This window comes from Ovis aries, chromosome X, assembly GCF_016772045.2.
Source record: "Ovis aries strain OAR_USU_Benz2616 breed Rambouillet chromosome X, ARS-UI_Ramb_v3.0, whole genome shotgun sequence".
Taxonomy (NCBI): Eukaryota; Metazoa; Chordata; class Mammalia; order Artiodactyla; family Bovidae; genus Ovis; species Ovis aries.
The window spans coordinates 70,443,146-70,458,921 of record NC_056080.1 but is presented as its reverse complement, the minus strand read 5'-3'; the positions used below and the strand labels follow the sequence as shown (position 1 = coordinate 70,458,921).

At 35.6% G+C, this 15,776-nt stretch overlaps 1 non-coding gene across 1 annotated transcript; it reads left to right on the top strand.

Moving 5' to 3' along the window:
- The first annotated feature begins 10,781 nt into the window (after positions 1-10,781).
- On the top strand, positions 10,782-10,853 carry TRNAW-CCA (transfer RNA tryptophan (anticodon CCA)). The gene has a single exon. It is a non-coding gene; the product is annotated as a tRNA-Trp (tRNA).
- Positions 10,854-15,776: the final 4,923 nt, after the last annotated feature.

The following is a 15,776-nucleotide window of genomic DNA, read 5'->3' as shown; positions in this document are numbered from 1 at the left end:
CAACTCCTAACACAATGAAATATTAATCAGCAAGAGCTTTCCCAAAAGCCCCCATCTCAACACTAAGACCAAGTCCTAATCATGCACCAACAAGCTCCAGTGCCAGACACCTCATGCCAAATCTTCAGCAAAACAGAAACACAAACCTGCTCATTAGCAGATAGGCTTCCCAAAACCATATCAAGCTCACAGAACACCCCAAAACACACTATTGGACATGTCACTGACCTTCAGAGAGACAAGATCAAGTTCCATCCAGAAGAGAGACACAAATCCCACCAGCCAGGAAATCTTCAGAAGGCACTGGTTGAACCCCACCCATGGTGGCAGACTCTACAACTGAGAGGGACTACAACCTTCCAAACTTCATAAAGGAGACTGAAAACACAATAAATTAAACAAAATGAAAAGATAGAGAAACATGCAGCAGATGAAGGAACATGGTAAAAACCCACAAGATCATATTGAAAAGGAAATAGGCAGTCTACATGAAAACAACTCAGAGCAACAGGAGAAAAGATGATTCAAAATTTAGAAATAAAAGAGAAGCATGATAAATAAACTAGAGGCACGGATTGAGAAGATAAAAGAAAAGTTTGACCAAGACCTAGAGGAAATAAAGAATAGACAATCATCAATGAACAATACAATAACTGAGATTAAAAATACAATAGTGGGAACAATAACAGAGTAACTGAGGCAGGAGAATGGATAAGTGTGTAGGAAGATAGAATGGTGGAAATAACTGATACAGAGCAGAAATAAAATTTAAAAAAAAGAAAGAAAAGAAATGAGGACAGTCTCAGAAACTTCTGGGAGAACATTAAGCACACTGACATCTGAATTATAGGGGTTCAGAAGAAGAGAAAAGGAAAGGGTATGAGAAAATACTTGAGGAGATTATAGTTGAAATTTTCCCTAACATAGAAAAAAAACTATAGCCACTCAAATCCAGGAAACCCAGACAGTCTCAGATAAACCCGAGGAGAAACACACCATGATGCAAACTAACCAAGCTAATGAAAATTAAACACAATGGAAAAAAAAAATAAAACCAGCAAAGGAAAAGCAACAAATAACATACAAAGGGATTCCCATAAAGCTAACAGCTGATCTTTCAACAGAGACCGCAAGCCAGGAGGGAGTGCTAGGATGTGCTTCACATGATTAAAGGAAAACACCTACAATCAAGATTACTCTATCCCATGTGGATATCATTCAGATTCAAAGGAGAAATAAAAAACTTTACAGACAACCAAAAGTTAAGAGAATTTAGTGGCACCAAATCAACTTTACAAAAAACATTAAAGAAACTTCTCTAGACAGGAAACATAAGAGAAAGAAAAGGCCTACATAACCAAATCTAAAACAATAATGTAAATGGTAAAAGGATTATATGCATCAATAATTTCCTTAAAAGTAAATGGCTAAATGCTCCGATCAAAAGACACAAATCGGCTGAATGGATACAGAAAAAAAAAAAAACCCTCTAAATATGCATCCACAAGAGACCCACCTCAGACTTAGGGACACATACAGACTGAAAGTGAGGGACTGGAAAGTAATATCTCATGGAAAAAGAAATCAAACTAAGTGGGCGCAATAATTCTCATATAACAAAATAGACTTTAAAGACTGTCACAAGACAGAAGGAAGGACACTACATAATGTTCAGGGGATCAATCCAAGAAGATATAACAATTTAATGCTATTGTTAAGATATAACAATGAATTCCATCAGAGGAATACCTCAATACAAAAGACAAATACATCTATTTTAGCAGAAATTAACAGTAACACAGTTACCCCACTCATATCAAAGGACAGATCATTCACACAGAAAATCAATAAGGGAATACAAGTTTTAAATGATAAATTGGACCAATTGGATCTGACTGATACCTGCAAGGCATTTCATCCCAAAACAGTATATTCCACTTTTGTTTTCTCATGTGCACATGGAATGTTGTTCAGAATAGATTACATCTTGGGTCACAAATCAAGTCTTGGTAAAGTTTTAAACAACTGAAATTATTTCAAGCATCTTTTCTGATCATAGCACTATAAAATTAGATATCAACTACAGGAAAAAAAACTATAAAATATACAAACACATGGAGTCTACACAATATGCTTGAGAATAACCAAGTCACTGAAGAATGCAGAAAAGGAAATCAAAGAGTACCTAGAAGCAAATGACACTGAAAATATGATGAGTCAAAATCTACAGGATGCAATAAAAGCAGTGGTAAGAGGGAAGTTTATAGCAATACAAGCCTACCTCAGGAAACAAGAGAAACATCAAATAAACAATCTAAATCTTCACTTATAGCAGCTAGAAAAAGAAGAACAGCAACAACAACAAAAAATCAAAGTTAGTAGAAGGGAATAAATCATAAAGATCAGAGCAGAAATGAAAAAGAATTGAAGGAGACAACAGCAAAGATCAATTAAATAAAAAGCTGATTCTTTGAGAGATAAACAAAGTTGACAAACCATTAGCCAGAATCATCAAGAAAAAAAAGGGAGAAAAATCAAATCAACAAAATTAGAAGTGAAAAAGATGTTACAACAGAGAATACAGAAACACAGTATCATAAAAGACTACTATGAGCAATTATATGTCAATAAAATATACAACCTTGAAGATATGGACAAATTCTTGGAAAAGTATAACCTTCCAAAACTGAACCAGGAAGAAATAGTAAACATGAATAGACCAATCACAAGCATGACAATTGAAACTGTAATAAGAAATCTTCCAACAAACAAAAGCACAGGGCCAGATGGTTTCACAGGTAAATTCTACCAAAAGTTCAGAGAAGAGCTAGTCCCTATCCTACTCAAATTCTTCCAGAAAACTTTAAGAACTATCTCCAAACTCATTCTGTTAAGCCACCATCACCTTGATACCAAAAACATACAAAGATGCCACAAGAAAAGAAAATTACAGGTAAATGTCACTGATGAACTTAGATGCAAAAATACTCAACAAAATTCTAGCAAACATATTTCAAAATACATTAAGAAAGGTCATATATCATAAACAAGTGACCTTTATTCCAGTAATGCAATATTGCTTCAATGTATGCAAATCAATCAATGTGATAAACCATATTAACAGACCAAAAGATAAAAATCATATGATCATTTCAATAGATGCAGAGAAAGCTTTTGAAAAAAATCAACATCCATTTATGATTAAAAAAAAATACAGAAAGCAGGTACAGAAGGAACCTACCTCAACATAATAAATGCCATATGCAACAATCCCATGGTCAACATTATTATTAATGTTGAAAAACTGAAAGTATTTCTCCAAGATCATGAACAAGACAAGTGTGCTCATTCTCACAATTATGCAACAAATTTTGGAAGGCCTAGCCATAGCAATCAGAGAAGAAAAAGAAGAATCTAGATTGGAAAAAAAAGTAAAACTCTACCTGTATGCAGATGAAATAAGATTATACATAGATTACCCCAAAGATGACACTAGAAAACTTCTGCTGTTGCTGCTAAGTCACTTCAGTCACATCCAACTCTATGCGACTCTATAGACGGCAGTCCACCTGGCTCGCCCGTCCCTGGAATTCTTCAGGCAAGAACACTGGAGTGGGTTGCTATTTCCTTTTCCAATGCATGAAAGTGAAAAGTGAAAGTGAAGTTGCTCAGTTGTGTCCAACCCTCAGTGACCCCGTGGACTGCAGCCTTCCAGGCTCCTCTGTCCATGGGATTTTTCCAGGTAAGAGTACTGGAGTGGGTTGCCAGTGCCTTCTCCGAGAAAACTTCTAGAACTAATAAATTAACATAGTGAAGTAATAGGATATAATATTAATACACCAAAATCACTCACATTCCTATACACTAACAATGAAAAATCAGAAAGAAGTAATCCCATTCACTATTGCAACAAAAAGAATAAAATACCTATAAATAAACCTACCTAAAGAGACAAAAGGCCTGTAAGTAGAAACTTATGAGACACTGATTAAAGAAAAGATGACACAAACAGATAGAGAGATACCATGTTCTTGGATTGGAAAACTCAATATAATGAAAATGAGTATACTACCCAAAGTAATATACAGATTCAATGAAATCCCTGTCAGTGGCATTTTTCACAGAACTAGAACTAAAAATTTCAGAATTTGTAAGGAAATACAAAATAACATGAATAGCAAATGCAATTTTGACAAAGAAAAATGAAGCTGGAGGAATCAACCTTCCACAAGCTACAGTCATCTTGAAGGTAGGCTACTGGCACTAACAGAAATATAGCCCAATGGAACAAGACAGAAAGCCCAGAAGTAAGCACACACACCTATGGGAACCTTATCTTTGACCAAGGAGGCAAAAATATACAATGGAGAAAAGACAGCCTTGTCAATATTTTTTGCTGGGAAAACTAGAGAGCTACATATAAAATAATGAAACTAAAACACAACACCATAGAGAAAATGATATTAAGAATGGATTAAAGATCTAAATGTAAGATCGGAAACTAAAAAATTGTTAGAAGAAAACATAGAACACCCTTTGACATAAATCAAAGAAAAATCCTCTTTGACTCATCTTTTAGAGTAATGAAAGTAAAAACAAGTAAACAAATGGAACCTAATTAAATTTAAAAGCTTTTGCACAGCAAAGGAAGCATTAAGCAAGGTGAAAGTACAACCCTCAGAATGGGAGAAAATATTACCAAATGTTAACAACTGACAAAGGATTAATCTGCAAAATATGCAAGCACCTCATGCAGGTCAATATTAGAGGAACAAATAATCACAGGTTGGCAGAAGACCTAAAAAGACATTAGTCCAAAGAAGACATACAAATGGCTAATAAACACATGAGAAGATGCTCAACATCATTCATTGTTAGAGAAATCCAAATCAAAACCACAACTAGGCATCACACTACACTGGTCAGGATGGCTTTCATTGAAAAATCTACAAGCAATAAATTCTGGAGAGGGTGTGGAGAAAAGGGAAACTTCTTACATTTTAGATGGGAATGTAACTTGATACAGCCACTATGGAGAAGAATATGGAGATTCCTTTATAAAGTGTGAATAAAACCTCATATGACCCATCAATCCCACTACTGGTCATACACCCTGAAAAGTGAAAGTATTAATTGCTCAGTCGTGTCTGACTTTTTGTGACCCCATAGACTGTAGCCTGCCAGGCTCCTCTGTCCATAGAATTCTCTAGGAAAGAATATTGAAGTGGATTTCCATTCCCTTCTCCAGGAGATCTTCCCAACCCAGTGATTGAACTTGAGGTCTCCCACATTGCAGGCAGATCCTTCACCATTTATGCCACCAGGGAAGCCCATATACCCTGAGGAAACCATAACTGAAGAAGACACATGTATTCCAATGTTCATTGCAGCACTATTGAAAATAGCTAGAACATACAATAACAATGAGAAAAGAGAAAAGAGAAATTAAGGAAACAATTTCATTCACCTTTGCAACGGAAAGAATAAAATACATAGGAATAAATCTACCTAAAGAAACAAAAGAGCTATATATAGAAAACTATAAAATACTGAGGAAATAAATCAAAAATGGCACAAATAGATGGAGGAATATACCATGTTTATGGATCAGAAGAATCAATATAGTGAAAATGAGTATAGTACTCAAAGCAATCTATAGATTGAATGCAATCCCTATCAAACTACCAATGGTATTTTTCACAGAACTAGAAAAAATAATTTCACAATTTGTATGAAAATACAAAAAACCTCGAATAGCCAAAGCAATCTTGAGAAAGAAAAATGGAACTGGAGGAATCAACCTGCCTGACTTCAGACTATATTTCAAAGCTACAGTCATCAAGACAGTCTGGTACTGGCACAACGACAGAAATATAGATCAATGGAACAAAAAAGAAAACCCAGAGATAAATCCACGCACCTATGGATACCTTATCTTTAACAAAGGAGGCAAGGATATACAATGGAGAAAAGACAATCTCTTTAACAATTGGAGCTGGGAAAACTGATCAACCACTTGTAAAAGAATGAAATTAAAACACTTTCTAACACCATACACAAAAATAAACTCAAAATGGATTAAAGATCTAAATATAAGACCCAAAACTATAAAACTTCTGGAGGAGAAAATAGGCAAAACACTCTCTGACATAAACCATAGCAGAATCTTCTATGACCCATCTCCCAGAGTAATGGAAATAAAAGCAAAACAAAACAAAACAAATCAAAACATACACACACACAAAACAAAAAAAATTGGGCCTTATTAAACTTAAAAGCTTTTGCACAACAAAGGAACTTATAACCAATGTGAAAAGACAGCTTTCGGAATGGGAGAAAATAATAGCAAATGAAGCAACTGACAAAGGATTAATCTCAAAAATATGCAGCAGCTCATGCAGCTCAATTCCAGAAAAATAAACGACCCAACAAAAATTGGGCTAAAGAACTAAACAGACATTTATCCAAAGAAGGCATACAGATGGTGAACAAACACATGAAAAGATGCTCAACATCACTCATTAACAGAGAAATGCAAATAAAAACCACAATGAGCTACCATTTCATGCCAGTCAGGATGGCTGCTATCAAAAGTCTACAAACAATAAATGCTGGAGGGGGTGTGGAGAAAAGGGAACCTCATTACACTGTTAATGGGAATGCAAACTAGTATAGCCGCTATGGAGAACAGTGTGGAGATTCCTTAAAAAACTGGAAATAGAACTGTCATATGACCCAGCAATCTCACTGCTGGGCATACACACTAAGGAAAACAGAATTGAAAGAGACATCTGTACCCCAATGTTCATCACAGCACTGTTTACAATAGCCAGGACATGGAAGCAACCTAGATGTCCATTGGCAGATGAATTGATAAGAAAGCTGTGGTACATATACACAATAGAATATTACTCAACCATTAAAAAGAATACATTTGAATTAGTTCTAATGAGGTGGATGAAACTGGAGCCTATTATACAGTGTGAAGTAAGTCAGAAAGAAAAACACCAATACAGTGTGTGTGTGTGTGTGTGTGTGTGTGTGTGTGTGTGTATGTATATGGAATTTAGAAAGATCGTAACAATGACCCTATATGTAAGACAGCAAAAGAGACACAGATATATAGAACAGTCTTTTGGACTCTGTGGGAGAAGGCAAGTGTGGGATGATTTGAGAGAATAGCATTGAAACATTTATATTATCATATATGAAACAGATTGCCAGTCCAGGTTTGATGCATGAGATAGGGTGTTCAGGGCTGGTGCACTGGGATGACCCTCAGGGATGGAAATGGGTAGGGAGGTGGGATGGGGGTTCAGGATGGGGAATACATATACATCCATGGCTGATTCATGCCAATGTATAGCAAAACCACTACAACATTGTAATTAGCCTTCAATTTAAATAAATTAATTAAAAAATAGCTAGGACACTGAAGCGACCTGAAAGTCCATTGATAGATGCATTGATAAAGAAACTGTGGTGCATATTTACAATGGAATACTCAGCCATAAAATTGAATGCATTTGCTAGCTCTAATGATGTGAATGAAGCTAGAGCCTATTATAGAGTGAAATGTCAGAAAGAGAAAAATAATGTATATTAACACACACACACACACACACACACACACACACACATATATATATATATATATATATATATATATTTATATATATATATATATATATATATATATATACATACAGAATGTGGAGAAGGAAATGTCAACCCCTTCAAGTATTCTTACCTCGAAAATACCATGGACAGAGGAGCCTGGCAGACTACAGTCGATAGGGTTAAAAAGAGCTGGACCTGTCTGAGCACACATACATGCATAGAATCTAGAAAGATGGTACTGAAGAACCTATTTGCAGGGCAGCAAAGGAGACTTGAGGACACAGTGTGGGTAGGAGATGGAGGAATGAATACAGATTAGCACTGAAACATATACATCACCATATGTAAAATGGATAGCTGGTGGGAAAATGTTATATGATACAGGGAGCTCAAAACTGGTGCTCTGTGACTACCTAGACGTATGAGGTGGGATGGAAGATGAGAGGAAGGTTCAAGAGGGAGGGGACATATGTATACATATGACTAATTCATGCTGATGTATGATGGACACCAGCACAATATTGTAAAGCAAGTATAATCCAATTAAAAATAAATTTAAAAAAAACTTAAAATTAAAAAAAATTAAAAATAAAATAATTTTAAAAGTATAATAAAAATAATTTGTGATAGTTTAGAAACAAGTTTACTGACATGGGAAAAGACTGTTCTTATTTTTCTATTTCTTTTTTTATCCAATCATTTATCACAAATTTCCTTACTGACAAATAGGTCTAGGGTAATCCTGAAAACCTCAGCTATTCCAGACTTGATAGATTTATAAGTTGCTTAAGAGGAGTGACTTTCTCTTTCCTTCTGATGTATTTTAAATGTGAGTGTGTCAATAGTATCAACATTTAAACATATTTGCATTTATCCCTTATACAGTGCATAGTTTCCTTTCCTCTCCCTTCTCAGGTGTAGTACATGTCTGATTTTTACAAATGTGCTGTTGAATAAAAAAAGAAGTCTTGGTATCCTGGAATACCAACTGTCTTTTATCAACATGTCTGTAGATAAATTTCAATGAAGTGATTCGAAAGTCTACTGAAACTAAACTTTGTTTAAACTTTTCTATCTATAGAGCTCATTATAAAGTAAGTCAGAAAGAAAAACACCAATGCAGTATATTAACACATATATATATGGAATTTAGAAAGATGGTAATGATGACCGTATATACAAGACAGCAAAAGAGACACAGACATAAAGAGACATGTGAACTCTCTGGGAGAAGGTGAGGGTGGGATGATTTGAGACAATAGCACTGAAACATGTATTTTACCATATGTGAAATACACCTCCAGACCAAGCTCAATGCATGAAACAGGGCACTCAAAGCCAACGGACTGGGACAACCCTGAGGAATGGGATGGGGATGGAGTTGAGAAGGAGGTTCAGGATAGGGGACACATGTACACCCATGGCTGATTCATGTCAATGTATGGCAAAAACCACTACAGTATTGTAAAGTAAATAGCCTGCAATTAAAATAAAGAAATTAATTTTAAAAATAAAATTTCAAAAAGAAGAAAAAGAAAGAAATTGGTGTGACTCTACCCTCAGTTTGTAAAGGCTTTGAGTGATTAACTGTTTAATCTACCTTTAACTATCTGATGGCTTTCCAGGGAATGAACCCAGACTAACAGACTTGTCATTTCCAAGGCCTCTTTTTTTTTTTTTTCTATTGGATTTGTATTTCATTTTCTTCAAAAAATCTGTAATTACTCTTTACTAGTTTGGGGATTCTTCAACCAAACTTCTCTGTTATTTAAAGGTAAATTCTTTATTAATTGTAATGGGGAAAGTTGAGAGCTTTATTTTTTTTAATTTTTTTTTAATTTTAATATCTTTAATTCTTACATGCGTTCCCATGAAAATTCTGAAATGATTTTAAGATGTACATCAAACAATTTATTAGAACTATTCCTAAGTACAAATATGTTCAATTTGAAAGGCTGTGTGCATTTTCACTTAGATGGCACATTGGTATTTGGAATTCCTATGGTTATCCTATTTTTTATTAATATCAATGAATTGAAACTTACTGCCATGTGAACAGTTACCCTTTTCTTCTTTCCCATGCTTGTTGTATTCTGGAAGTGGTAATGATTTTGAATACTGACCAATAATTAGAGGAAGGATAATTGAACATAAACCCAAGTAGCTTCATTAATTCCAGGTGTCAAAGGTTGTTTCTTTTAAACTTTATTTCTATTTGGTAATGGAAAAGGGCTTCCCAGGTAGTGCAGTGGTAAAGAATCTGCCTGACAATGCAGAAGACAGGAGACACGAGTTTGATCCCTCAGTTGGAAAGAACTCCTGAAGGAGAAAATGGCAACACACTCCAGTATTCTTGCCTGGGAAATCCCAAGGACAGAGGAGCCTAGTCGGCTATAGTGCCTGGGGCTGCAAAGGGTCAGACACGACTGAGCATGCATACACACATACGATGAAAAAGTATCCTTATTTAATCCACAATTTCAATACCAACTGTGACTTCTTTTTTTGTACCCCAGCCCTGACTTCACTCAGACACATTTACATTAATCTGTAAGATATTAGGTCTGTCTGACCCACATGTTAACAATTGAGATAAAGAGATATTTCCCATTCACATCCTCAGATTCCTCATTCTACTGTCAGTGTAATTCAATCTGAGTCCAAAGGCCTGAGAGCTGGGAAAGCCTAAGGTATAAAGCTCAACCTAAGAGCAAGATAGGATAAGATGAGATGTGCCAACTCAAGCAAAGAGGCAGGAAATATGGAGCAAATTACTCTTTCCTCAGCAAAGCTTTCCCCACTCTTATCGTGCCATTTTCTTCCCTTTTCTCTATGGCCATACTTCTCCCCACCTCAAGGTTTTGAAACACTCTGTTCCCCTCTGTGATGTCCTTAATCTCCACTTCCACCTCCACTATTGCCTAGATCTTTATCTTTCCTCAGATATTAAAGGCTGCTGCTGTGAGCTGTGAACAATGCCAGGATTCTTGGCCACAGGAGGAGAGGAATTCAACCCAGGGCCAATGAAGAGGCTTGATGGCTCAGAGCTTTTTGTGTAATAAAGTTTCATTGAAGTATAAAAGATATAGAGAAATCTTCTGGCATAGACACCAGAAGGGGACAGAAAGAGTGCCCCCTTGCTGGTTTTTAGCAAGAGTTATTCCCTGGTGGCTCAGAGGTTAAAGCATCTGCCTCCAATGCAGGAGACCTGGGTTCGATCCCCGGGTCGGGAAGATCCCCTGGAGAAGGAAATGGCAACCCACTCCAGTATTCTTGCCTGGAGAATCCCACGGACAGAGGAGCCTGGTAGGCTACAGTCCACGGGGTCACAAAGAGTAGGACATAACTAAGTGACTTCACCTCACCTCACCTCATACACCTATTAGCAAGCTGCTAATTAGAGAAAGGAAACACCTCAAAAGTGAGAAAGATGCACCAGGCCCCTTACCCACAACATGCATTTTGAGATAGCACTGGCATAAGGTGAGTCATCCTGGGCCATAGAACAATTGACATGAATCTTGAAGAAAGGTAGATTTCCAAGCAAATACATAGTTCCTTAACATAGCTTAAGGAAGATATTCCCATGAGAAAAAACACATTTCTTAGCTCAAGGTTTGAGATAATTCAGGTGGAACCAGGTGTCACCATGACAACACAGGATTAGAAGATAAAAAAAAAAAAAAAAAAAAAGCCCGCCACTTGCAGTTTAATTTCCTCCTGCTGCTTGAGAACCTCTGGCCCGCCTACTGAGTCTATTAACACTCTCATTATGATTTTAAATGTCATTTCTTCAGAGAGGACTTTCCTGATTACCCCTTCTAAAGTAGCTCCCTGTCCAACACAAAAGTCTTTCTCACGAGAATTTATTCATTTTTAAAATAATGCTACAATTTTATTTTATTTTACTTATTTATTATTATTATTATTATTTTACTTTACTATATTGTATTGGTTTTGCCACACATCAACATAAATCCTCCACGGGTATACATGTGTTCCCAATCCTGAACCCCCTCCCACCTCCCCTCAACCAACACCATCCCTCCAGGTCATCCCAGTGCACCAGCCCCAAGCATCCTGCACCCTGCATTGAACCTAGACTGGCGATCCGTTTCTTATACAATTTTAAATTTAAATATTTATTTTTAGATTTTAAAAATCTCTTTCTTCCCCAATAAACTGTAAGAGTAAGGCTTATCATTTGTTGACTGTATTATCACCACTCAGAACACCACCTGGCTTGAAATAAATGCTCAAAAATATGTATTCAATAATAAATGTAAGCCTGACTGAACAAATGAATGAAAGTAACTCTAGTCTCATGACCAGTGGTTTGTAGGTGTTAACTTAATCTACTAAACATGTCAAAATACCTTAGAATTTTTTATGTCTAAAGGAATGTCACAATCACAAGTTAGTAAGTTGGCATTTCTTTGTCTTGGATTCTTATCAATTTATTATCTTCAGGTACATCTGAGAAAGCCTGCAAAAGAAACTGGGTAATGAAATGTGAATAAGGCTTGAGTATTAAACTTTACAAAGATCATTTTTTTTCTGAAGTAATGAAGAGAGTTGCTAAAGAGAACATAAAAGAAATGATGATGTGGGCCATCTGAGAAAAAGGAACAAAGCATCAACAAAGATATCTGGAAGATAAGATTTCTCAAAAAACCATGACACAGAGTAGAAGGGATGTAGGTGAATAGTGCTGACTCAGTACTGTCCCAGGGATAAGCTAAACAAAATAATCATTTTAGGGAGGAGAAGGGATACCTTCAAAATAAACCACCCTGGCTTCATGTTCTAACATAAGAATATCAGTCATACAAACACTTCTTCATAGGCATCAATGATCTGCTTAAAGTTTGCTCATATTTATCCCTTCTCAAATGGCAAAATATTCCACTTCATAACAGCCTTTAGTCTGCATAGAAGCTCAGTGTCCCTGAACACTTCTTGCAGAGATATAGCAAGACCCACCCAGTTTCACCCTACATTAGATATCATTGTACATTAATATTTCCACATTAATTTTTAGTTTTCTGCTTTTCATTCTCTATTTGAAGACGCATTGACAATTTCAGTTAATCTTGCCAAACAAATTGGTGAAAGAGCTGGCTCCAGTACAAAATGCAACCAGGAGATGCTTGGGGCTGGTGCACTGGGATGACCCAGAGGGAGGAGGGAGTGGGGTTCAGGATGGGGAACACATGTATACCTGTGGCAGATTCATGTTGATGTATGGCAAAACCAATACAATATATGATATTATTATACATGTTTCAATGCCATTCTCCCAAATCATCCCACCCTCTCTCTCTCCCACAAAGTCCAAAAGACTGTTCTATGTATCTGTGTCTCTTTTGCTGTCTCGCATACAGGGTTATCGTTACCATCTTTCTAAATTCCATACATATGCATTAGTATACTGTATGCATGATACTGGATGCTTGGGGCTGGTGCACTGAGATGACCTAGAAGGATGGTACGGAGAGGGAGGAGGGAAGGGGGTTCAGGATGGGGAATTCGTGTATACCTGTGGTGGATTCATGTTGATGTATGGCAAAACCAGTATAATATTGTAAAGTAATTAGTCTCCAATTAAAATAAATAAATTTATATTAAAAAAATAAAACCAACCAGCAAAGACTGACTGCTAGGTCATAGAAATGGGACCCATCTAATTGAGGTGATCAGAAAGCTAGTTACTTACGCTAATTGAGTCTTCTGTTTAACTGAGGAGTTTCAATTCCCAGTCTGATATAGATTTCAACACTAAATGACCCAAAAGGTAGAGAAATTGGAGCTTTAAGAATGATACTGTGTGAGTCCAGTCCTTTGAGAAACTTTCAAACATGTAAGTATATTTTTGTATTTCTAAAGTTTACGTGCCAATGGAAGGACAAATCAGAATTCAAACATACTAGAAATCAGAAAATGGAGAATATCATGTGACTATTAAAGTGAATTTAAACTTTTTGTCAGAACCATAATTTATGGAGTCAGTCTCACTATATTATAGAATAATGGAATTACTATAGTGTGATTCCAGATATAGGGATTGGGAAGAGAGAAAGGGACATGTAAAGTGGAACATTCAAGAAAGATTTCTTTTAGTAAATAAAATTTGTGACGGGCCTCAAAATTTTGGGGATATCAGTTGCTTGGATGACTATCAGGAAAAGAAAGGGTCATTTTCTTAGAAAGATCACTTTAACAACATTTGTAAGGGATAAGAAAGGAAATGAGCTTGAGTGCATAATGTAGAGTGAGATAAAACATTAGAAGTTTTCAAAAAGAGTATCATCTCTGAGACTCATAATTTTAAAGTGCAGAGTAGAAGTTGTACACAACAGTCCATCTTGCTTCTCTGCACTAAGGCACACAGTTAATGGCATGAAGTTTGAATTTTAATTCAGTAGTTATCTTTTGTAATTCATTTAAATGTTTTAGCATAAAATTTTCACTTCTTAAGATTTTCTGACACAGGCACTTTGCTTGAGTGAAATTGCTATCACATTTCAAATTTCACTGTTTTCTTTTCTCTGGAACAATTCTCAGATTTCAAAAATGAAACCTGGAAAATTTGTTAAGTACACACCATTGAGCTGTAGTCAGATTTCTTTCATAGGACCTACGTCAGATATGAATTTTTACATGATATTTTTTTCAGAAACAAAAGCTTTGACTCACCCTATTGAGTGAGGGGTCAGAAGAGGGCGCCACAGGCTTTAGGAGCACTTTTGTCAAGCCAGTGCTGGCCCTTTAAGAAGGAAGATGGTTAGAATAATGAAACCGCATTATTATTGTTTTCAAATAATTATCAAGTGACACTGCATAGGCAGTTACAGGAAACGTTTCCTCAGAAGATAGAAATAATCATACTTGAAATTTATTTCATTAACCTTTGAAATTAGTGAAAATAAATCTCTTTTGTTCCCAATTTCTTAATGCAGTTTAGAAATGAGTTTCTAATCCTCTGGGGGAATAACAAAATATAGGTTCTCAAGCTTAACCACTTTTGCTATTTAAATCCAGAATCTAGGAGATTAATGGAATCTTAGATATTGTATGTAACTCCTTTATATGACAAAAAGAGAAGCTGAGGTCCAAAGGGATCGCACAATTGGATATTGACGGAGTTGGAATACGATTCCAGCATTCTCAGTCTTCTGTAGCGATTTTTGTAATACAGGAAACTAGAAATCCCAGTTAAAAAAAAAGAGTTGTGTGTATGGTAACAATGTAAAGAAAAAAGTGTCTTACAAGTTTGAGATGTTTACTGAACCATCCATGGATAAAATGACATTACATTTGGCATTTGTTTTAGAATTCTTCAGTAAAATTTGTAAAGGAAGGCAGATAAATACAAGATTTGCAACATGTTCTTAGCTATTAAAACTGTTATTTATATATTAAGGTTCATTACATAATTCTCTTTATTTTTGTTTATGTTTGAACATTTCTATAGTAAAGAGTATTTCACAAAATACTATGTTGGGGGGGGGGCAGCTACATAACTGGAAATTACACCATTATGTATAATCTATAGATTTTAATGATCTATAATCATGACTTGATTAAAAATCTCTTATAAAGGCTGTCTTAATGCCAGTCAATATTTTATAAATAAGTACCTGCTACTGAAATTGTGCCTATTTGACAGAGTACACTACAATGTGCTAAAATAGAGGCTTTTGCTTTTAAGAGAATATAATTAGGTTCACAGTTATGGAGACTGTAAGTTTATTATTTGCACTATATTTCATCTGTTTATTCCTTTAAATTTATCCAGAAAATAAACTAATCTACAGGGTGCATATGTTTGTGAATGTGAGTGAGGGGGAGAACAGGATACTTCTTAATATAATTTGATTCTGCAGCAATTATTTTGAAAGAATATTTCCAAAACCATTTGATAATCTGTGTATTAAAACTTTAATTTTCAAGGACAGCAAATCAATTAAAAAAAACAATTCCTCTGTCATCAACAACTCAATATGTAGGTACAGAGAATGCTGACAGATAATCAGCAGGGTAATAGAACCAGGGAAGTGTCAGTAAGATAGATCAAGGGTAGGGAAATTGAGACTCTGGCTATATATATATATATAGGATTTTCCTGAAATAGAAAATACCTCTTAAACACCTCA